At 39.8% G+C, this 24,074-nt stretch overlaps 1 protein-coding gene across 3 annotated transcripts in view; it reads right to left on the minus strand.

Annotated features, from left to right (window-relative positions):
* The window catches only part of FRMD6 (FERM domain containing 6), a 77,772-nt gene extending 54,051 nt beyond the window's left edge, over nucleotides 1-23,721 (minus strand). For 2 of the 3 annotated variants that reach the window (XM_034993068.1, XM_034993064.1), the window contains exon 1: nucleotides 23,625-23,721. The gene's annotated coding sequence lies outside the window, so the exon portion shown is untranslated. The remainder of the gene's footprint in view (nucleotides 1-23,624) is intronic. The other variant, XM_034993065.1, reaches the window with a different exon arrangement.
* Between the last annotated feature and the right edge of the window lie 353 nt (nucleotides 23,722-24,074).

Here is a 24,074-nt window from a genome sequence, read left to right on the forward strand (position 1 = left end):
TTGGTAGTATGCATATGTATTAATTTCTGGGAGTCTATCTACTACTAAATGGAAAAATAATGCAATAAAATAACAACCAAATGAAAACTTCACCACTGTATCAGATTTTACAGACGATCTACAACAACCCCTTAATTTTATTGGTAATGAAACCGATGCCGTGAGGCACTGACCTGCCAAGATAATACCAGTTAGTCTTAGGTACCCAGCGTGCTTCTCTTTTCAGGATTTTTCTTCTCTAAATTCTGCTCAAAATCTCCCATGAGTTGGGAACAATTTAATTTAATCTAGTCTCTTCAAAAAGTTCATTTTTTATATAAAGTTAAGAAACATGCTAAAATGATTTACTAAGGTAAAAGTATTCAAATGCTAATAAAGTTGTAGAACTATATGTAAAATAGTTTACAAAGACAGAAAAAGTGTGAGATGCTAGGAATCCAAATTTTACCCTTATACACATCAATTATGGGCTGCAATTATTTTGTTAACCAGACACACCCGGAAGAGTATCATTTGCAGCAGGACACACCCTCATACACGCACACATACCGTGTGCGAGCCAAATGTGCAGAATGGTGTGAAGTAAAACTCATGGGTCCAGGTACTCTTTACGGTAAAAGAAGATCAAAATCACTATCTATAGAATTCAAAGTAAAAGATTCCTCTGGACATTCTAACAAGGCTTGATATTGCTACAAAAGTTCTTACTTAACACCCCATTGGGAGTATGGCTATGAATAAGTAAGTTAGAGACAAAGTTGTCACATAAACTTATAAAGACATCTGAAAATATCAATTTCAAAAGTCAGAGAAAACAATGATTATTTTAATCATTAAAAAAAAGCCTGAAACTCTGATTTATAGTTTTAAAAGCCCTTACTTAAGAAAACTGATAAAAATGTTTATTTTATATAGGGCTTCCGTTATTTATGGCTACCCCATTTCCCGGAAGCATCACCCAATCATTAGCCAATCTACTCTAAGAAGACTGAGGTGATTTGTGTTATTCTGGAGAAACACAAATCCAAGACTATTAAGGTGGCCGTAGGGAACATCACGGGGAGCTGAGGCTGCATCCCTTATGTTTTCCCCAAGGTAATCTTCAATCAGAAGCTGGCTCTCTTTACCCATCATCCAGCATTAAATTCCGTTAGCTTACTTTTAGAAGATAGCTACCATAAATTTGCCAGTTCCATCAAGTGTGAAATCTCATTTTCAAGTAGTAGTTACCTACATAGTAATATTCTATTTCCCATACACCAATCACAGGCCTTGTTTCTAGAACTCTTCTCAACCGGGGTTTTGAAATAAGATAAAAAAACAAAGCCAACTCAATTATTACCCGTATATTCCAAAGAGAGTAGAAGTAAAAGCCATTTGTCAGTGAACCTCCAGGCTCCCGGGTGTGTAAAGTCTATACAGTCCAACAGCGTGTCACTGAATAGCCCAGTCAAGCTGTCTCCATTTGACCTACCTGTTCACCATTTTCTGGTTCTGTGATGTGCATCCCCCCAGCACACCGCCAAAAGACAACATTCCTTCTTATAGTAATCATCCTCTAATACTTTGAGAGAGACTTAAAAGTCTGGTTTTTAAAGGGTGTGGAGGAAGGAAATCAGAATTACACTTTACCCTACAATGACAGGGTTATCCTCCATGAAAAATGGAACCATAACTCAACCTTGAACTTAAAAATAAACCAAGCAAACAAACAAAAAACAGAAACCAACCTATCTCTGTTTAGCACTGCTTTTTTTATATGGCTCTCATCATCCTGGAAAGGCAATGAGTCCTGAGGCTGACCTATAGACTTTGATCCTGAAAAAAACCAGATGAGCAGCCTATTCCAAGGTCAACCATTCCTCAAGGCAGGACCACTGTCCAATACCAGTGGTGCATCACTGTCATCTTACTCCCTTAATCATATCCAAGAAAATGTTATATAATGCCAACAAATGCCTCGGCGTCTTATCATCTCAGATCCAGGGGCAGAACTATTAAAGTGTTCAAAAAGTACTCACTAAGAGAGGAGTGTCTATTTTCCTTCATGACCTTCACATTTGGAAAAGTGAATTAAGAAAATATGGTGTTGGTACTAATCATGGTCTCTCCAGGGAAAGCTGGATGAAAATTCTTTTTCAGGTAAGATTTGGAAAGTTGTAAGTTATCTACTGGTAACCTTCGATATAGTCTTCGATAATGAAGAGACAAGTCCTAAAATTCCCTCTAAGGAGTCTTTCAAAAACTTCTAAGAGTAGAAGTGATGACAGTTTATGAAAAATCTACAGCTAATATTATACTTAATGGTGAAAGACTGAATGGTTTTCCCCTATTCATATTCAAAGTTGGAAGGCTTACTACCTGATTTTCAGACTTACTGTAAAGAATACATACATTAATCAAAGCAGTAAAATATTGGCCTAAAGAGATATAGGTCAATGGAATAGAGAGTCAAGAAATAGAGGCCTCCTAAAAAGTCATTTGATTTTTGATAAAGGTGCTAAGGTACTTTAGCGAGGGAATAAACTTTTTTAACAAATGGTGCTGGAACAATTAGATATTCATATGGAAAAGAACGGACCTTAGCCTAAATACAAAGATTAACTTTAAATGAATTATAGATCTAAATATAAAAACTAAAACTGTAAAACTTACAGAAAACTTCTAGGAGTTCTTTGTGGTCAAATGTTTTTTTTAAAGGATAAACTGAACTTCTTTACAAAATTCTGTTCTTTGAAAGTCACTTAAAAAATGGCAATGCAATCCCCAGACTGGAAAAAAATATAGTTTAAAAACATTTATCTAATTAAAGACTTAAATCCAGAATACTTAAATAGCTCACTAATAGCAGAAGACAACTCACTTAAAAATAATTTAAACAGTCACTTCACTGAAAAAGACATACAAATGGCAAGTAAGCATTTGAAATGATGTTCAACATGATTAGTCATTAGGAAAATGCAATTAAAAACTACAGTGATATACCACAATGCATACCCCTCGAATGTTTAAAGTTGAAAACACTGGTAATACCAAGCCTTGGTGAGAATTTTCAACAATGAGAACTCTCAGACACTGCTGGTGAGAATGTTAAATGGTATTAACTACTTCGGAAAACAACTGACAGCTTCGTAGAAGGTCTAACATTCATTCATCATAGAACTCAGATATCTCACTGTTAGGTATCTGCCCAAGATAAATGAAAAGATACATCCACCAAAGACTTACACTTGCAATCCTTATCAAAATACCAGTAACATTTTTCATAGAACTAAAACAAATAATACTAAATGGAACCACAAAAGACTCCAAATAGCAAAGCAATCTTAAAAAAGAACAAAGCAAGAGGCATCACACTCCCAGATTTCAAGATACACTACAAAGCTATAGTAATCAAAACAGGATGGTACTAGAACAAAAACAGATACACAGATCAATATAACAGAAGAGAGTCCAGAAATAAACACATGCTCATTGGTCTATTAATCTATGACAAAGGAGGCAAGAATATACAGTGAGAATAAGACAGTCTCTTCAATAAATAGTGCTGAGAAAGCTAGACAGTTACATGCCAGAGAATGAAATTGGGCCACTTTTTTACACTATACACAACAGGATTAAGGACCTAAATGGGAAGCCTGAAACCATAAAACTCCTGAAAGAAAATACAGGCACTAATTTCTTCGACATCAGCTTTAGCAACATTTTTCTAGATATGTCTACTAAGGCAAGGGAAACAAAAGCAAAAGTAAACTACTGGGACTACACCATATCAAAAGCGTTTGCACAGTGGAGGAAACCATCAACAAAACAAAAGGTCAACCAAATGAATGGGAGAAGGTATCTGCAAATGATATATCCGAGGATTTCTAAGAACTCATACGACTCAACACAAAAAACCCAAATTAACCCAATCAAGAATGGGTAGAAGACATAAACAGACATTTTTCCAAAGAAGACATACAGATGGCCAACAGACACATGAAAAGATGCTCAACGTCACTCATCATCAGGGGAATGTACATCAAAACCACAATCAGATATCACCTTACACCAATCAGAATGTCTAGATTCAAAAGACAAGAAGTAAGTGTTGGTAAGGGCATAGAGAAAAAGGAACCCTCATTCATTGCTGGTGGGAATACAAGCTGGTACAGCCACTGTGGAAAACAGTATGGAGCTTCCTCAAAAAATTAAAAATAGAATTACCATATGACCCAGTAATTCCACTACTGGGTGTTTACCCAAAGAAAACAAAAACACCAATTCAAAAAGATATATGCATCCCTATGTTTCTTGTAGCATTATTTACAATAGCCAAGATATGGAAGCAACCCAAGTGTCCACTGATAAATGAATGGATAAAGAAGGTGTGGTATTTACGCACAATGGAGTATTACTCAGTCATAAAAAAAAGAATGAAATCTTGCCATCTGCAAAAATATGGATAGACCCAGAGTGTATAATGATAAAAGAAGTCAGTCAGACTGAGGAAGACAAATACTGTATGATTTCACTCATACGGAATTTAAGAAACAAAACAAAGGAACAAACAGAAGAGAAAAACAAAAACCAGACTTTTAAATACAGAAAACAAAGTGGCTGCCAGAGGGGAGGTGGGTGGGGGGACGGGTGAAATACATAAAGGGGATTAAGAGTGCACTTACCTTGATGAGCACTGAGAAATGGATAGAATTGTTGTATCATTATATTGTACACCTGAAACTAATGTAACACTGTATGTTAACTACACTTGAATAAAAATTTTAAAAACATAAACGCATTGATTGGTGTGCCTCAAATTTTAAAAAAATTTACACATGAATGTTCATAGTAACTTCATTCATAAAATAATAAAGTTCCACTCCAAACTGGAAACAACCCAAATATCCATTAATAACAGGTGAATGAATGAACGAATTGTGACAACTATTACCCAATAAGAAAAAAGAACCATAGGTATATGCAGCAAAATGAATGGATCAAAAAAGCATTATTATGCTAAGTGAGAAAAGCCAGATACAAAAGAAAGGCACAAAAAAACTACAAGTCAGAAGATTCAATTTACATGAAATTCTATAAAAGGCAAAACTAAAAATCAGCAGTTGTTGTGGATAACGAGGGTGAGGGAGGAAGGAGGAAGAGGAGGAAGTGGTGGGAGAGAAGAGGACCGACTAAGAAGAGGTGCAGAAAACTTTTTGGCATGACAATCAAGATTGTGACACTGGTTACATGATTATATACATTTCTCAAAAGTCACCGAATTATCTACTTAAAATGTGTGAACTTTATTTTTATTGTGTGTAATTTATATCATAAAAAAGCTGATTTTAAAAAATTTAATGAATCTACATGTTCATTTAAGTGTTGTATGTGTGAAGTAATAATACCACATTACCTCAAACCCTCTGCTGCATGACACAGGGTATAAACAAAAGTGATATAATACAATATTAGCTAACCTGGCGAAACCCATGCTTCAGAAAGTTTAAACCAGACCTTAAAAATTAAAACATAGGATTCATGGTGATTTGGAAAAAAAAGAGTATAATTTTAAATGTTTTACTAAGTAAAAACAGAGGTTGGCCTTTTATGTATACCAATGGTATCACCTAGTAAGAATTTTGGAGATAAAATTTCTTGTTAAACAAAAAGTGCACAGCAGAGTTTTAAACAGGTAGCATTTCATTTGTCATGTGGTGTAAGTGTTCATTGGTTTGTCCGTCTCCCCTTATCATCCAGGCTCTAACTTCCAGAAGATAGGTCCATGCCTTGTTCATCACTGAATTTCCAACAAAATGCTTGGCATATAAATGGACAGCTGAATGAAGGAAAGAACTGCAGATGTTCTCATGCTAAATTTGGGTTCATCCGCAAAGTCCACATGTAAGTAAAACTTCCTACAAAAAGGCCTGTGGTATGTTTCCATAAAACATTAGCACTTAAAGATTACAACGTTCTCAAGAGAAGTCACGCTATTGTAGTGTTTCACCTTTAAGTGTACAATGTATAATCATTTCAAAACATCTTTATTCTAATTTTCCTTTACTAACCAACCCTACAAACTACTAGAGATATTTTTCAAGGTAACAGCTGCTCTGAACAAAGGATTAATAGGGTGAAATTTTATGTAAACCTTGCTGTCTTCTAATAAAATCCAATGATCAGGAATTTTGTGCCACGTTAAATGCATTATCACAGGAAGTACAGTATGTTTGAAAAGACTACCCTATCTAGTTCAGCCTGACACAAAAATTCTCTATGGCAAAATCCATGTAAGTTAACTAAGGAAAACAAGTTGATTTAGTATCTGGCAGAAACTATAATTGACTTAAAAAGGTACTAAAAAAAAAAAAGAAATCAAAATGTCACATCTTATTTTACAAACATTCCAGAAATGTTTTATCAACAGGATGACTGTGACTGGCAAAAAAGCCCAGGCCGCAGTTAGAAGAAGAATACCATGTTCTGGTTGTGTCACAAACTGTATCAGGTAAAGCTGTAAAGTCGTACAAATTATTTAACCTCCTCAACCGTAAAATAGAGGGACTACTACTCTGAAGATCAAATAAAGTAAGCAAAGTAAAAATTCCTTTTAAAACTACAAAACGTCACACAGATATTCATTATGTAATTATGATGATGCCAGAATATCTAGTTGAAGGAAATACATGCTCACCTTCAATTTTTAAGAGGTAATATATATGAATCATGGTTCTTACTCTGATGAATACTCTGCATCCTTGCCCTACAGAGTATGTGTCCATGCACACACACAGAGCATTGGTGCTTCATTATTTTATTTATTTATTTTAAATTTTATTTATTTATTTGACAGAGAGAGACACAGCGAGAGAGGGAACACAAGCAGGGGGAGTGGGAGAGGGAGAAGCAGGCTTCCCGCGGAGCAGGGAGCCCGATGCGGGGCTCGATCCCAGGACCCTGAGATCATGACCTGAGCCGAAGGCAGACGCTTAACGACTGAGCCACCCAGGCGCCCCGCATTTGTGCTTCATTTTAGAGTGTCACAGTCTCCCTCTCATGACCTGCAGCCCAGGGTAAACACTGCAGCAATTTCTACGCTCTGCTTTCTCTTGTGGACACCTACTGGTAGTACATGACCATCCAGAGAACTATACAAGACCCTGAGGTGTGTACAGGGTATCATGTTTACAAAGCACTTGCAAATGCACTGTGTTATTTTAGTAGTATCTTCCATTATCTAACAATACCTTAAGATCTGTGACCTCTCTCAAAATCAGATGTAATTCAACTTCTGAACAGTGATCTATTATAATACCGAACTCTAATGATAGAATTCTTAATCGTGCTATATGGCTATATTTCTATCTGCATTTAGGTAGAAAAACCTCATTAATTAAGATGCATATACCATTCTGAAGACCTATTATTTTATTTTACATTTTGGCATCTCAGAGAATCGAAAGAACACCATTTGGAATTATTCTTACCATTACGTAATTATTCCCATAACCAAACATTTTTAAATATATATATATTTATATATTGTATATATACGTTATTTTTTAAAATTATCACAGGAAGCAAATCAATGACATCTTGATTTGTTTCTTTGAGGAAAATGTTCTATGGTACAGCTACATTTTATTGGTAACCAAAATTCAATCTTCATAGTTTTTGAAAACAAACAAAATTTGTATTTTTCAATGCTACATTAAATCTAACTACATATTACTGTTATGAAAGTTATATTTTATTCATATGTCAGACTTGGAAATACATAACATGGATTTTCATAAACACAGTTTTTCGTTTGTGTTATGAGTCAACTGCTCCTGGCCTGTGGAAGGTTCAAAGTTCATAAAGATACTGACAAAATAACTTCCATTATCATCTCACTCCTAGGCCACTGGGCCAAGCACATCAACTCAAATGGTCAGAGGCCCATGTCATTTTAAGACTACCCCCTCATGGAAAACTTGATCACCAGAACAAGAGTGGACACCACCACTTGTCAAACCAAGGAGAAAAAACTGCAGGCATGGTTAAATGGGCGTTTCCAATGGATTAAGCTTGTGTCTCGGTCAGCCCCAGGAAAGCAGAGGAACGCCGTGCATATTGTACTGTCACCCGAGAAAACTCATGGCATGAGGAAACAAGAAACCTGTTCTGATGCAGGCTGGGAAGAAACGCCGAACTAAGGTATTTCAAAAGAGACTTTGTCTTCTTGCACTGAGAAATTAGAGATAATTTCTATTACTGCAGTCTATTGCTAATTTTTAAAACCCAGTATTTACATATGGTCTTTTGAAAGTTTATGAAACAAAATTTTTATTTTTCATAATCTTTTGAATATTTAAGCAACAAAATGTATACTTCCAATGCCAACCTGAAATAGGAATACCTATCGGTATTGTATGATTTATACATACGTATCATTTAAACGTCAGTCTTGGGAGGTAAGCATAAACACAATTCTGTTACCTTTTTTTTAATGGGTCAAATGCTTGCTTCCCGACTTGCTGAAGGTTTACATCTAGATGACAATACTCTCATATCATACATATCAGAAAGAATAAAGCCATAATGCTGTTGGGCTTACATCAAGAGCCAACAGTTTTCTAGGAGCTATGGAAGAATTCAAGAGAGCAGAAATACAGCATCTCATGTGTCCTCAAAACATCTTACTGCCTACCTGGGAAGACATGACTAATATCCACAGTACAGACAATAACATCATACAAGAAAAAGATACACAAACACGAGTCACCATTACAACAAGTCTAGTCAGGATTCAAGCACTAGAAAATGGAATTCAGTGACCACTAACCAGCCTACCAGGCCCCCAAACAACATTTCATAGCCTTTCCCATCCCCTTGGCAATTGAGTATTTATTTCAGTCTCCTCAACTGAAAATAGTTTATTCATTAAAATGCATTAATTTAGGTCCTCTATCTATGATATGCTGCTTAAAGTTTCCTGAAACTTATTGGTCAGAAATATAAGTCTAGTTCAAGAATACATAAGCCAAACAATCATTAAAGGAAACTTTATTAGTTAGATAACTTTCATTAGCTTTCCCCGCTAGTTTTTACTCTACAGCTAAAATTCATGAAAATGTCTCTTTATATTTCTGTAGACACCGGAAAAGCAAATAATTTAGTAAATTACAAATAATCAGTTAAACATCCTCTTCGTAACTTAAAATTAATGTGGGCTGAGTTAATGCATATTTGGGGTTAAAAAGATTTATTTGGAATTCACTTTAAATTCTACATGACATTTGACATTTCTTAAAAACTATGTCCTGATCTGATTTCCTTAAGCTCACATTTGAAAATCCTGGGTTTATTTGAACTAAAACTTCCTTAAATATGTTAATTTTCTGAATCTCCTTCTATAATTACCAGTAACATGTTTCTCAACAGCAATTTCAGAAATGGCACCACCTCAGCTGACCTTCGTTTCAGTGTGCCACTAAACTATGCAAAAAATTAACTTTACCACTATATTTAGACGGGTTTAGTTAAGTATAGAATTCTATTTTCTTTGGGAAAAAAATGCCTAAGGCATTTCTGATTGCTGTGATAAAATATATGCACCACACAAAATTCCACTCTATTTTTTGGCTCACAAATGCCACTAACTTTACTGCTGAGGTTTTTCATGACACCGTATTACATCACTCCAAGATCAGACCGATAAACTATTAATATTTTTCAGTCACGGGTTTGGAGATAGAAAATAAAGGTAATTAACCACTTGGGGGAAAAAAATCAATTTTTTATATTCTATTTTTGGAAGCCGTAAGTCCTTACTTCAAACATCTTTAAAATAATTATGGTTTCATAAAATTAAAGTTGGTTTCCAAGTTAGCTGTATCTGAAAATTTCTAGCCCAATTTCCCTTTTGTCTTTCATTTACTTACTTAAATCGAGTTCAACTCAGGTACCAAACAAAATAAACTATAAAGTTGTAATTCATTTTTTATCATTAATGCAATGACTGCAGCCAATGGTAAATTTTTTAGAAAAGTTTTTTTTTAACTCTTCTTTTTTTACAGAAATTGCCTAATTTATTTGTTTCTAAGGTTAAATTTTTACTTTCAGAATCTTTTACAAACTGTTATGGAATTATGAGAAAGACAGGGAGTTAAGAATTTACTTGTGTTAAGAACTCCCCATTAAAGCCCCACCCTCTGACCAGAATGCTCTTTTATAAGGCCTCGGAATACCCCCTACTTCTTGGTAATGCTTATCAAAATTGAACAATTATAGGGGCGCCTGGGTGGCTCAGTCGTTAAGTGTCTGCCTTCGGCTCAGGTCATGATCCCAGGGTCCTGGGATCGAGCCCTGCATCGGGCTCCCTGCTCAGCGGGAGGCCTGCTTCTCCCTCTCCCACTCCCCCTGCCTGTGTTCCCTCTCTCACTGTCTCTCGCGTCAAATAAATAAAATCTTTAAAAAAAAAAAATTGAACAATTATATACTGTTATTTAAATCTGCCTTTCCAGCCAACAGGTTAAAGCTTCAGGAGAGCAGGCACCATAATGCCTGTTGAACTCACGTTATCGCCAGGTCCTTCTGCATAGGGTACATACTAGTTGTCAAAAGAATGAAAAAATAAGACATTTAAAAGAGTATTAGCCTTAGAAGGAAGCATATCTAAAATAATAAACTGCTATGTAATAATGATCCACTTACTTGGAAACTTCATCCATCTACATAACAGAATCAGAACTGGCAATAAATGAGGTGTTTAGTGAATACTCAAAAAAATTACATAAATCCTGCTACAAAGAAATGGACATAGTAAATTAAGAAAGCCCTATTTGAGGCAATATATTTTACATAAGTTTTTGGTATTTTCTTTTTTTTTTCCCTTATTTAGTTGACAGAGAGTGAGAGAGCACAAGCAGGGGGAGCAGGAGGAGAGGGGGAAGCAGGCTCCTGGCCGAGCAGAGAGCCCGATGCGGGGCTCGATTCCAGGACCCCGGGATCATGACCTGAGCTGAAGGCAGACGCTTACCATCTGAGCCACCCAGGTGCCGCAATTTTTGGTATTTTCTAATTCTTCTAAAGCATCATTATAATCATATATTACCATCCACTGGGAGATAAATCTAAACAATAATTAATCTAGTAAATCTAAAATAAACTTGCGAGGCACTAGTAAATTATAAGATATGGTTGTTGCCCTCAAGAAACTTACAGCTGGGGAGCTAGAAAATATATGTAAAAAGAGGACTACATAAAGGAGGAGGTACTAAGTTCCAATGCAGTGATACAGACGTTATGCAGCTCCGGTCAGTAGAAGCAGAAGAGCAAGGAGGACCCAGACTAAGTATTAGTCTGATAATGGAGACCATGGGGGACAAGGAGGAGAAAAATTTGGTTAGACTTGAGGACCTGTGATATGACACTAGAAAATCATCCAAGTAACTATAAATAAGGAGAGTAAATTTATGTGCCTACTGGGATAGGCAGGAAAGGAGGGAAGCCTGCAGGATGAAAATGCCAACAACCACTTCGTCTCAGTGTTGGGGGCAAGAGGATCTCTTCTGGGTACTATGGTGGACTGCAGAGTACAAATCCCATTATGAAAGGGGAAGCTGTTACGTTGCTCCCAAAAAATCACCACCATGCCTTCTGATTTTTCAAAAGAAGGTGCAGAATTCAGGTTTTTTTTTTAATTAAAAATTTCAACTTTTAAATGTTGGCAAAAAAATGTTTTAATACTATGTTAGAAACCAAAACATGTCTGCAGTCTGTCTTCCCGGTGGGCCACAGGATTGCAGCTCTGGTTTGGCATGTTGAATTCCCATGCTTAAGAGCTCTGGACTTCATCCTGTAGTCACTGACTTAAGAGACTTAACATTTATTTCAAAATTTGCTTAGTTTTATACCTCTGCACACTCCAGTATTTACCATGTAAAACACCTAGGGCTGCCAAATTATTTCACATTGGCCTTGTGTCAGAATTTCTCTGTTACAAGCCAATTACGCTCATTTAACTAACTGTGGAGTGACTTATAAGTTTCAGCTGAAAAAACATTCAAAATGATACTAATAAAGCAGTGTTGACAGAGCAGTACCTAAGAGAATGCTGACATTATGTGTACACCACAACCCACTGGAAACACACATATAGCCCCCGGAGTGCCACTTCTCAAAAAACACGCCCCATAATCCACTGCAAAAGAAAAGCCCTTGTTCTTTCCAGCATTTTCCCATAATTAGCAACTTTCTAAAGACTATTACTATACTTTTCTTTTAATACCAAACAACATTCAAACACATGTAACAAAGTTTTAATTCTACCATTCACCTTAAGCTTTTAACTACCCAAAAACAATATTTAAGCATTAAAGGCCTATGTGTTAACATTTTAATAAGCTTAGGAAAAGAAAAGATAATTAGTATCAGAGACTTGTTGATTCATTCTGATGATAGTATTACACAAAGTTAGCATTATAATTGAAAGGTAATTCCCAGAAGAGAAAATCCTTGGTGCATAATTATGATATACAATACAGAACTATGAAAATTGCATAATCACATGCTTTGAAATAATATTCACAATGGAAGATATCAGCAAGGTATAAAAGAAATATAAAACAAGCAATGTTTCTATTACTTAATTTGTTCTCCCCTCTTGGGAACCCCTAACCTGAGCCATCCATTCCGTGAACGAAGGCTTCCAGGTCCGTGGGGCACGGCACTAGGATATGTGGCTGGTCAGCTGAAACTTATCACCATTGCTGAAAAGGAAGCCAACTCAAAGCACAGGTCTCCCCGGGGCTCTGTTGTATCCTTTTCATAGAAAGGATCAATGGGTTGTAAAGGACACCTCTTTATTAGAAACAGAACAAAAAGTCTCAACACAAAGCGACAGTGCTTCCAGGATATAGTTCTTATCAAAGGGATGCAATTTAGAATAAAGAAACTGCATCAGAACTATTTTTCTACTTCTTTTTTTTTTTCTTTAAGATTTTTATTTATTTATTTAACAGAGAGAGAGAGAGAGAGAGAGAGAGCACAAGCAGGCAGAGCGGCAGACAGAGGGAGAGGGAGAAGCAGGCTCTCCGCCGAGCAGGAAGCCCGATGCGGGGCTTGACCCCAGGACCCCGGGATCATGACCCAAGCCGAAGGCAGCCGCCTAACTGACTGAGCCACCCAGGCGCCCCCTATTTTTCTACTTCTAAAGAAACGGTCTACAATCTAAACACTAGGATCTCTACCAGTAATAACTAGAAGGAAGCTCAAAGGCTCCCCCAATCCCTGTCAGAGCCTGTTGAAGACCCTCATGGCCTCTAGTATTCTGAAGTCCCACCCCAAAGTCTATCAGATATATTAAATAGTACTCACATTCAATATTGGATATTTATAAAAAACTGAACTGAAAATAAGAATTCTCTTTCAAAAGCTTTTTACTCCCTCTTGAGCCCACTCCAATCAGGTTTCGTCCCCACACCTCCACTGACACAGCTCTTGTCAAGGTCACCAATGACTTCCCTTGCTAAATCCAATGAGCAACTCAGTCCTCATCCTACTTGACCTCTCACACCCCTCAATCTATGACACCACTGATTCACTCTCTCTTCCCTCAGACACTTTTCTTTACTTGACTTCAAGGATATTCTTCCAATTTCCCCCCTATCATTCTGGCTGTTCCTTCTCAGTCTCCTTTACTGGTTGGTTCCTTCTTACCAACTCAATCTCTACAGGTTGAAACACCTCAGGATCAGCCCAAGTGCCTCATCACAGAAAAACAACTCACAGTTCATTCCTCCCATCTTGTGGGTCAAAAGAAATAACAGTATCTTCTAATAATAACACTTAATTAGGAAATGGAGACACTTAGGTCGACTATGTTGGAAATATGTGCATAATTCCTATGTTGTAAGATAATTTCTTAGGAGATTTCCTCTCTTCTTCAACAAACTGTAAACACTGGTATGATCCAAGACTTGGTCCACGGATTGCTTTCTCTGTTTACAAACATTCCTTAGAGGATCTCATCCAAATTCTGTTGGCACCTTCCAAATTTGAATCTCCAGCCTGGATATCTTAAACTCCAGATTCCTATTTTTTTTTTAAGATTTTATTTATTTATCTGTCAGAGACAGAGATAGCGAGAGCAGGAACACAAGCAGGGGGAGTGGGAGAGGGAGAAGCAGGCTTCCCGTTGAGCAGGGAGCCCAACCCCAGGACCCTGGGATCTTGACCTGAGCCGAAGGCAGATGCTTAATGACTGGGCCACCCAGGTGCCCAAACTCCAGATTCCTATATCCAACAACCTACTCAACTTCTCCACTTGGAAGTCAAACATTACATGTCTAAAGCAGCTCCCAGTTATCTTTTGCAAACCAACTCCTCCATCAGATCCCATCTCGGTTCATGGCAACTCAATAATTATGCAAAAAGTCTTGACGTTATCCTTACTCTGATCTCTCTCATACTCCTCTAACAGCTGGCCAGGAAATCTTAGTGGTTTGATCTACAAAATAAACCCTGGTCATTTCTCACCACCTCCTCCCCTGCTATTGACATTTCTCAGTTGGATTATTATCAACAGCTGCTAACTAGTATCCCTGCTTCTGCCCTTGACCACCCTGCTCCACTTTTCCATCTCAACATAGCAGCCAGTGATTCTATTAAAATGCAAATCAAATCCCCTTACTCCTGCTCAAAGCTCTCCAAAGATTCCCCATTTCACTCAGAGTAAAAGCCTAAGTTCTTAAAATGGTCCACCAGTCAGGCCCTACAGGACATGCCACCTAAACCTCTTTGACCTCATCTACTACTACTACTCTGTGACCTTCTCACTGTTCCTGAAACACACCAACCACACTTCTGCCTGAGGCCTTTGCTAATCTCTGATGGAATGCTCTTCCCCCCCAAGTATCTCTGCATGGCCAACTTCCTCCTCCAAGTCATCTTCTCAGTGAGTCCTATCAGGACCATACTACTTCAAATTGCCAAAGGCCCCACTACCCTCCTCCAGCCCTACCAATGTCCCTTACCCTGTTCTATTTTTCTTTTTCCAACCACACTTAGTACTTTCTAAAATACTGTAAAATTTGCCTTGTTGTGTTTATTGTTTGTCTTCTAATAGGATATAAGCTCCATGAAGGCAGGCCTTTTGTCTTTATTTTGTTCACTGACATATCTCTAGGGCCTAGAACAGTGCCTGGAACACAGTAGGCATACATTATATTAAATGAATGAAGTTAAATAAACATTTAATAATTCCAATTTCATAGTTTTAATATTTGAGTCTTTTACTAGATCCTAACCTTTTTATTGTTGTTGTTGTTCCCAGAAAAGCTCCTATGTACTTGAAGAAGAGAAAGATCCCAGCCTGACCTCATGGCCCAACACAAATCCAGCAGCCCCAGGGAAGCAAGGGACATCCTACCCTTGGCCATTAGCGATTCTGCTCCCTAAAACTACGACTCCATTTAGCACTTATCTGAATCTAATTCCTTTCCACACACATGTATTTTGTTCACCCACCTAGACAAGAAGCACTTTGGCAGGACTTGCACGAAGTATTCAACATGGTCCTGGATACTTCTGATGTAAAACCCATTTTTTTGATGGACACAGTAACTTAATGCTTTAAAAAATGTTCACTAAGTTCAAGATATTATACAATGTGTTACAGGGCATGGGGTTATACAGAGTAGGTCCCGCTTTTAATGAACACAGTAGAATGATACATCATGATAATTCTGGAGGATGCTGTGCCTATTTTGACTGGGCTTATAATTATGCTGTTTAGATGTAAATGTGTCTTTATAATGTGCTTAACTTTGTTTTTCTTAAACGTTCCTTTTAAACTTTCAGACTATTAATTTCTGTTGAATGAATAGTCTAAAATCGTAAGCTTTGGGCCTCATGAGAGAAAATTATAAAGGGGGTCTGACCCACATTATATAAACTGTGCCACTGGAGGGGGGTAGGGATGAGAGAAATAAACAACAATTGCTTTATACCAATAATTGTGGTTTTCTTTAAAAGTACATAAAATCTATGTAGAGCAAAAGACATGGGCCATTTGGTACTCTTTACATTTAAAAATACTTTGCACAACCTTAATTATCATAAAGAGAGTATTTTTTAATCTGCAGATTTATTTTTTAGCATCTGGAAAGAATTATCTAGCAAGCAGAAGCTGAGAGACTGAGTGAGACTACTGGAAATTAGAATTAGGAAAAATCAATCAATTAGTGATCAATGGGACAGGCCAGCAGCTACTCTAAGTGCAGCAACGTAGATTGCCTGGTATCTTTACCTGAGAAATACTAGGTTTTGTTGCCTGCTGAATGTCATCAAAAACTAAACATAATAAAATCTCATGAGTTGCTTGTAAATTAAAGGCTCAGGGACTTCCAAGAAAACTAAAAATCCTATACATCGAGGTTTTTCTGTCCTCAGTAATAAGAGCTAACATTACTTGGCAATTTACTGTGTCAGACCATGCCATTGCATTATATGTACTATTTCATTTAATAATCAAAACCACACTGCGGTATGGTTACTATCATTATCCTCATTTTACAGATAAGGAAAAAGAGGTTCAGAGAATTAAGTAACTTCCTCAAGGTTACACACTGGAAGATAGTGGAGCCTGTATCCGGGCCCCAGAGGACTGATTTCAGAAGACCTCGGTTTTTTTGTTTTTGTTTTTTAAGATTTTATTTATTCGACAGAGAGAGACACAGCGAGAACAAGAACACAAGCAGGGGGAGCGGGAGAGGGAGAAGCAGGCTCTCCGCTGAGCAGGGAGCCTGATGGGGGCTCCATCCCAAGACCCTGGGATCATGACCTGAACCGAAGGCAGACACGTAACGACTGAGTGACCCAGGCACCCAAAGACCTCGTTCTTACCATTATACTTTCCTGCTTCTCTTCCATGTCGCCTCCAAAACATACTACTCTTTCTGCAGTAATTTCAGCGAGCAACTTGTCAGAGTTGTGACCCTATTGTGAGCATGTTTTTTTTCTATTTTCTAAGATTACACATGCTAAGTTTTTGCTGTTCTAAGCAGTATCTCATTTGAGCAGAATATATTTACTACCCATTTGTAAAACTTTTGTTATTTTACCTGTTTTTCATCTTGCTTATGAGCCCACGTCAAAATTCTGAGCCTTTTCTTAAACCACAAAAAATGCCCTTTTTCTCTTTAGGGAAAGACGAAAGAAAGATACGTATATATCATTTGTTTCCCTTTGTAAGCACTTTGTTTTATCTGTTAGATTTCTCATAATCCTATGTTTTACAGTAAATGCTTCCTGGAGACTGCCACAGACTTCAGCATCCGAATTTCACTGTTGTTGTAGGTAGAGACAGGATGTTTCCAGGGATGTTTACAAAAAGATAACTTGAAGGAGGGGGAAGGGTGTCCAGGGGAGGAGGAAAGTGTATAAAAGGTGGGGACATAATGGCAGGAAGAGGCAAACAAAAAACAAAAAAAAGAAGAAAGAATTTTTCACAATATCTCCTTAAGAGTGAACTATTCTGAAAATATTTAGAAAACAGTCCTTTGAAATTGGGGTCCAACCTAGATCATTTATGGATCAATGAAACAATAAATCAGGAGGGACCTCGAGATGTCACCTACCTGGCACTTAATACCCAGGATCTCACTAGAAAGGCCTAGAACACAGGGAGAAGTAGAAAAGGGAGGAAGAGACGTTCAAGGGACTTCTGCAGGGGAGCAGAGACAGAACAGCCCTGAGGAGGTAAAATGCTGCCTCACTGGGCTACTGCTCTGCTTACTCTGGGCAGGGCTGAGTCCATCTGCACAGAGCTACAGAAGACCTTGGCGTCAATCAGAAAAGGGCACCCCATCCTTAGGCCAGTGGACTCACTGCTCGGGCGGCAGAGTAGGTTTTAGCGGTCAGACGGCACTAATCTAGACTAGACTGAGGGTCAGAGCAGCTTGTACTCTTGACGCGGTCGTGAGCCCTGAGACTCTGAGTCCCTCAACCTCACAGGGCCTCAGTCCCTCCACTTCTAAAAAATGGTGAGGCTAGCTGCCACCTGAGGTCTCCTCCCTCTTCCCAATTCTCAGGTAAAATCTGGCAATATCCAGCTGGTATATTCCTGTGTCCCTGAAACACTTAAGATTCTGTGGACTGAGTTGAGACTTCAGTGTTTTTGTAATATTGCATTTTTTTCTCTCACATTTCTGAAGTATTTTTCTCTTTTTATCTTAAGACTATATTCTCCTTTCAACTCCAAAGTGCTTGACTTTTCTTGAGCCATCAAAAGGTCATACCCCACATATCAGCCCCAAACTCCCCAAATGTCCATCAACAGAATGGGTAAATAAACTGGGTACATTCATCCACAGAAGTAAAAGAAAAAGGCACTGCTACCTGCATCAATTTGGACATGACACTATGTTGAGCTGAAGAAGACAAAAAAGAGAACTTATATTTGATTGCACTTAAATGCAGTCTGAGAACAGATTAAAACTAACCCACGGCAAAGAACGTCAGAATAGCTGTTATCCCTGGGGCAGGGATTACCAATGTAAGGAGAGGCTTCTAGGGGGCAGGGGGATGAGGTAGTGATCTGGTTTTTTGATTTGGATGCTGGCTGCCTGGATATGATCACTTCATGGTATACACTTCTGATCTGTGCATTTTTCTGGTTGTATCTAATTATTCAATAACAAGTTCAAAGAAATAAAGCCACAGGGACACCTCCCCCCCCCCAAGCCATCTACTGAAACTGGGACAGTACACGTGCTGCTACTTGTGGGGAGAAAAATAACTACTCATTTAATATAAACCACACAAAGAACTACCTGAAAAGCTCAGTGAGCTTTTCATTAATTTCCTAAAATCTTCATCCAGAACTTGTTTGATTTTTATAATGATTTCCTCCTTCATATGAAACTGTGGTTATAAGTTAGTATAAAATAATTGCTTTTCTGTGTTCATATACCTGAAAAACATTACTGCTCAACGTTCTAAAATAAATATGTATAAAGGCAGGGTTATTAGAAAACCTCTGAAAATATTCCGGGATAATCAATTAGGAATGCTGAAAGTTCTAAATAGTTATTTTTGGTCAGAATTATCCCAGTTATCACATTAATGAAATAAACTAGATAATGCCCAAATTTCTACTTGGTTTCTTCCTGTACAGGTTAAACTCTGTTAGGTAAGCCACACAGGTGGGGAAAGGCATTCAAGAAAATGTTAGGCTCAGACAGCTCCAAGAAAGCTCCAGTCAACGTTGCCTTCTCCTCTGGCCTGTCACTGGTTCGTCTGAACTTGGTGCTGCACTACACGTTTCTCCTCCTGAGAAAATTCTTCCTGTCAGATCAGCGATTTCTTTCCCCCTCCCAGTGTTCTATTTATCTCTTTGGGTCAATATGCTATACTACATGATTGCTCCACTTGATACAGAAAAAAAGTGGTATTATACAAACTTGCATCAGAAGTAATTACACCACCAAATCGTATCAGATAACCTGGAAGCACAGGTAGCTTGTTTTCACTCAAAATTTTATGATAACTCTGGCCATTATTACCCTAGAGCCTCTCTCACACACACACACACACACACACACACACACGAGAATTAATTAAGAAGAAGGATGTTGGGCACCTGGGTGGCTCAGTCGTTAAGCGTCTGCCTTCGGCTCAGGTCATGATCCCAGGGTCCCGGGATCGAGTCCCACATCGGGCTCCCTGCCCGGCGGGAAGCCTGCTTCTCCCTCTCCCACTCCCCCTGCTTGTGTTCCTGCTCTCGCTATCTCTGTCAAATAAATAAATAAAATCTAAAAATAAATAAGTAAATAAATAAATATTCATCCTAAGTTCAGATTTTCCTTGCAACTCAAGCCCCAGTATTCTACCTCCTCCTTCCTCTCAAATTATTCCTTTAATTTGTTTCTACTTATTTTTATAGGCCCCAAAGCCTCTTCCTCCGGATAATATGCAATTCAATTTTAGTTCGTGTGCTGCCGAGGCGAGCATGATAATATGCAATTCAAAAAGCTCTCTTCTACCCTCCATGTCAAAGTTTAACTACAGAGGCCAACAATACTATCTTTCCTGTGTGGGTTTAGGAAAGATACATTTCTTAAAAAGATTTTATTTATCTATTTGAGAGAGACAGGTGGAGAGGGAGAAACAGAAGCATATACCCCACTGAGCAGGGAGCCCGAGGATGTTGGGGGGGGGCCGCTCTGTGGCGCTCAAAGGTAGATGCTTAACTGAGTCACCCAGGTGCCCCTAGGAAAGACATATTTTAACTAAAATTTCACCACTCATAAAATTCCTTCATTGTATCTTTTCTATTCCCCCCTCCTACACTCAACTGTTTAATACACAATCACAATGCAATTAAACTCCCAAATGTGTAATTATATAATCAAAGACTTCTTGAAAGTATATAATTTTAAGTGTGCAACACACACCCTTTATAACTTTAGCGCTGGAAGTACAGATTTTTTTAAACTACTGTAGTTTTCTTATAGGTTGTGTTTGTTGTTTCTTGTTGGTGAGGGAGCGGGGTAGAGGATCATCATGTAAGGACCAATTGCTTAATATAGGAAACCAGAAACTGTATTACAACAGGATTCTACTGAAGACTGCAAACACACAAAACTCTTCATTTTCTTTAAAACAACACTGGAATTGCATAAACGAAAGCCAAAGATTCTATGCTTTGCCCATAAGAATACACAATCCTGAATACTTCTGGCTTTCCTACACAGGCTTCAGTTACCAAACCAGGGTATTTATAAGGTTTGTATTAACGTGAAATCAGAAAAACCCATGTCTGCATAAATACAGAAAACTTTCTATCCTTTAGAACACTTAAAACAATTTTAAAGGCCTTTACAGAAGTCCCCCGAAATTTAGTTCTGAACTCAGAAAACCACCTAAGGGATCATTTGTGAATGCCATCTGGGATCCAGGCAGTTTCATCAACAAAAGGGAAAACTTGTTGAGATCATCCAAATCTAAAATTCACATACATTTTTACATCTGGACTGAGTTAATCTTTTCTTGGTACTGGCTTTCATGTAATAAAATAATTGTTTGCAGGTTTTTTTTTTAAACCCTCAGTCTCAGAAATCAAAATGTGCAGCATCCAAGTTGAAAACTACAAAGAATTCCTTTATCAAAAAAGTTGTGAGACAGGACTTATTTACACTAAACTCTGAACTTGACAACTGAGGCAAAAACAATTCTGTTTGAAACTTTCATTTCAAGCATCTGCCACAAAAAGGCTACACAAGTCTATTATGTCATAAGTTCTGAAAGCCAAAGGCTTTTTAAGTGTAGTTAAAAGTGGAAACAAAGTCCAGAAACTAGAAAAGCTCTACAACCGCCACTTCCCTGGATTCAGCTAGCCCAATTGAATGAGTTTTTACAGAACGGGTTGCCAGAAATGATTACCTAGCACATGGACACTTTGCTTTCAAATACAGTGTCTTCATCCTAGCCCCTATTGTTTTCCTGGAGAGCCAGGAGCATCTTAAATCAGCAAGTTCAAATTATGTACTTGAAGCTGGTAGCTTACCCAGGTTGCCCCCCAGAAAGGAGGGAGTGGAAATAGAGAAAGATTTCCTTTCCCTTAAGATGTTTTGAGTTCTGTAAGTACTGCTGATTACTGTGGTCCATCAGTGTCAGATCTCAGGCATTTTTACAAGCAATTTTTCAAAAGGGGGAAAATTAGTTCATATTACAGTCAGTCTGCTTTCTGGAAAAGATATCCTGCAGATAACTTACTTGATAGTAGATATCCCCTGGGGGACCTTTCCCATCTAATGATCCCAAAGGTCCATTTTAATATGAAATACAAATCCAGTATGTTTACAAACATACTGAAAGAGCATTTAAATGTCAGCTATCTCATATTGTGGAGTAATTTCATTTTTAACATAATACTTTTATTTCTCAAAACCACACCCAAGGAAAATGATTAAGTGCTACAAGTTTTATACTACAAAGGACAACAGCAAAAGCATCTGTTTCCCTGCCTCTCTCCTCTGGTCTTCTCCCCTCCCCCACTCTCTACGGAGCAGGCTGTTTGTAAGTCTTAGTGGTTGTTAAAATTACTTTCTACAATACTCTCATGATGCTGTAGATTCTGAAAAACTTCTTATCCTTTAACATTGCTGAACCTGAATTTATGCGCTGCCCTAAGAAGAAAAAAATCCAAAAGTCAAGAGCCTTTTTAATGACAGATGTATTACGGAAAATTTTCCCCACAAAGTTTTGATGCTGTGAAATATCAACTCCCTGAAATCACAGAAAGGAAATGACTTACATTCTTGGAAAATGAAGCCACTAGCAGCTTTCTCCAACAGTATTTTCTAATCCCTAAACTACACCCTGTGGCAACGGGGAGTATTTCGTGCAAAAGCTAAATTTAAATAGATGCTTATAAAACCAATAAACAAACATCGTGGGATCTCAGAGAAAAAGGGAGAGAATCAGATACTTTTTCTGCACACTCAAAAAAAGCTGGAGAGCACAGGCTTGAAGTCAAAAGCAACCTGAGAACGCTTGCTGAAGTTTTCCTTCCCCGCTGTGGGCAATGCAAAGCTCCTGAGGGAAATTCTGGCAACACAGATTTTGCCAAAAAATAAAAACGAAAAGGGTGTAAAGGAGCTAATATTTCTGTGGACACTAACTACACGACTGCACGGCCTAAAAATCTGCCAGCCTTCATTTCAACTTTAAAATATGCTTGTTTTGACAGCTTTCCATTTATTCATGCCCTTAAAGAAAACGCCCTCCCCATTAGGTTATGCTGTCCCAGGACTCGAGGTGCTGTTAGAAGCCCTGTGGATCTCACACGGTTGGCCCCCAGCGGTCCATACCTGACAGTTCCTGGCCCTCCTCCAGGACAGGCTGGTGGTCTCCTCTGCCCGGGGCCCGGCCTGCACGCCGCAAACACCTCCAGGAACCCAAATTCTGCAGGCCGCGCCCCCCACTCGCATCCCACCGAGGCCCCCTTCTGGCGCCGCCGAGCCCCAGCTCAATCTCCGGCCCCCCGACCAGACACTTCAGGGACCGTGGGGCAGCCGCCGCGCTCGGGTCCCTTCCCGCAGCCCGGCTGCCGGGCCCCGGCGCGCGCACAACAGGCGGCACGGCACCCAGGAATGCAGGGTTCAGGGGCTGGCCCCGGCGCCCCGTCAAAGACGCGAGAGATGGGGCGCAACCGACAGGCGCCCCCAGAACAGGGCGCCGGAAGCCACCGGGGAGCCGAGCGCGGCACCGTGAGCCCGGGGCGCAGCCCGCAGCCCCGGTCGGCCTCCCGCCCTCGCCGCACAGGCGGCCACGGAGCTCCGCGCCTCCCCCGCTGCCGGGCTCGGCTGCCCCGGGGCCCTGTCCTCCTGCCCCGGTGTGGGCGAGCTCTGCCGGTGGAGAGGCGACCTTCCAGCCCGGTGCCCGACGCCCAGAGCCGAGGAAGCAAGAAGGCGAAGAAAGACGCAGAGAAGGGGACACTGCTTTAGCTGGGGCTCTCAACTCCCAGAAACCCTCCCAAAGTCCCGTCCAGCCGCCGCCCGGCCGGCAGGGGGCACAGTGGGCAGCCGGGGCGCGGTGGCCGGGCTAGGGGCCGACTGGGGAGCCCCCAGGCACCGAGTTCCCGCTAGTACCTCGCAGAAAGCCCGGAGCACCAGGCGTCGGACTCTCACCAGCTCTCCGACCCTTCCTGCTTGCGCCGCGCCAGCCCGGCTCCTCTCAGCCCCTCTGCCCCGGCGGCTTGACGAGCGCTCCGCGTCCGCCCCGCCCCCCGCCCACGCCTCCCGCCCCGCCCCCCGAGGCTCCGCCCACACGCCCGCCCCGAGGTGGCGGGGGTGGCCGCCGAGCCGCGGGAGCGGAGAGCCTAGCTTGCGGCCGCACGTGGAGCCTGCCGGCCCCGCCCCGGACCCAACCAAGCGTCCCGCGGAGGGGTGCCCCCACTCGGGGGTGGGAGAAAGCGGAGGGCACCGCACCTCCTGGGTCCTGAGGAAGGAGGAGAGTGGCCGAAGAGCGCTGTGTGTGGACCACTGCGATCTAGGCCTTTCCCCACGACGGAGGCGGGAGGGCACGCTGTCAGCTTCCCC

The sequence above is a fragment of the Mirounga leonina genome, unplaced genomic scaffold (genome assembly GCF_011800145.1).
Source record: "Mirounga leonina isolate KUSES-001 unplaced genomic scaffold, KU_Mleo_1.0 Mir_82, whole genome shotgun sequence".
NCBI classification, from domain to species: Eukaryota; Metazoa; Chordata; class Mammalia; order Carnivora; family Phocidae; genus Mirounga; species Mirounga leonina.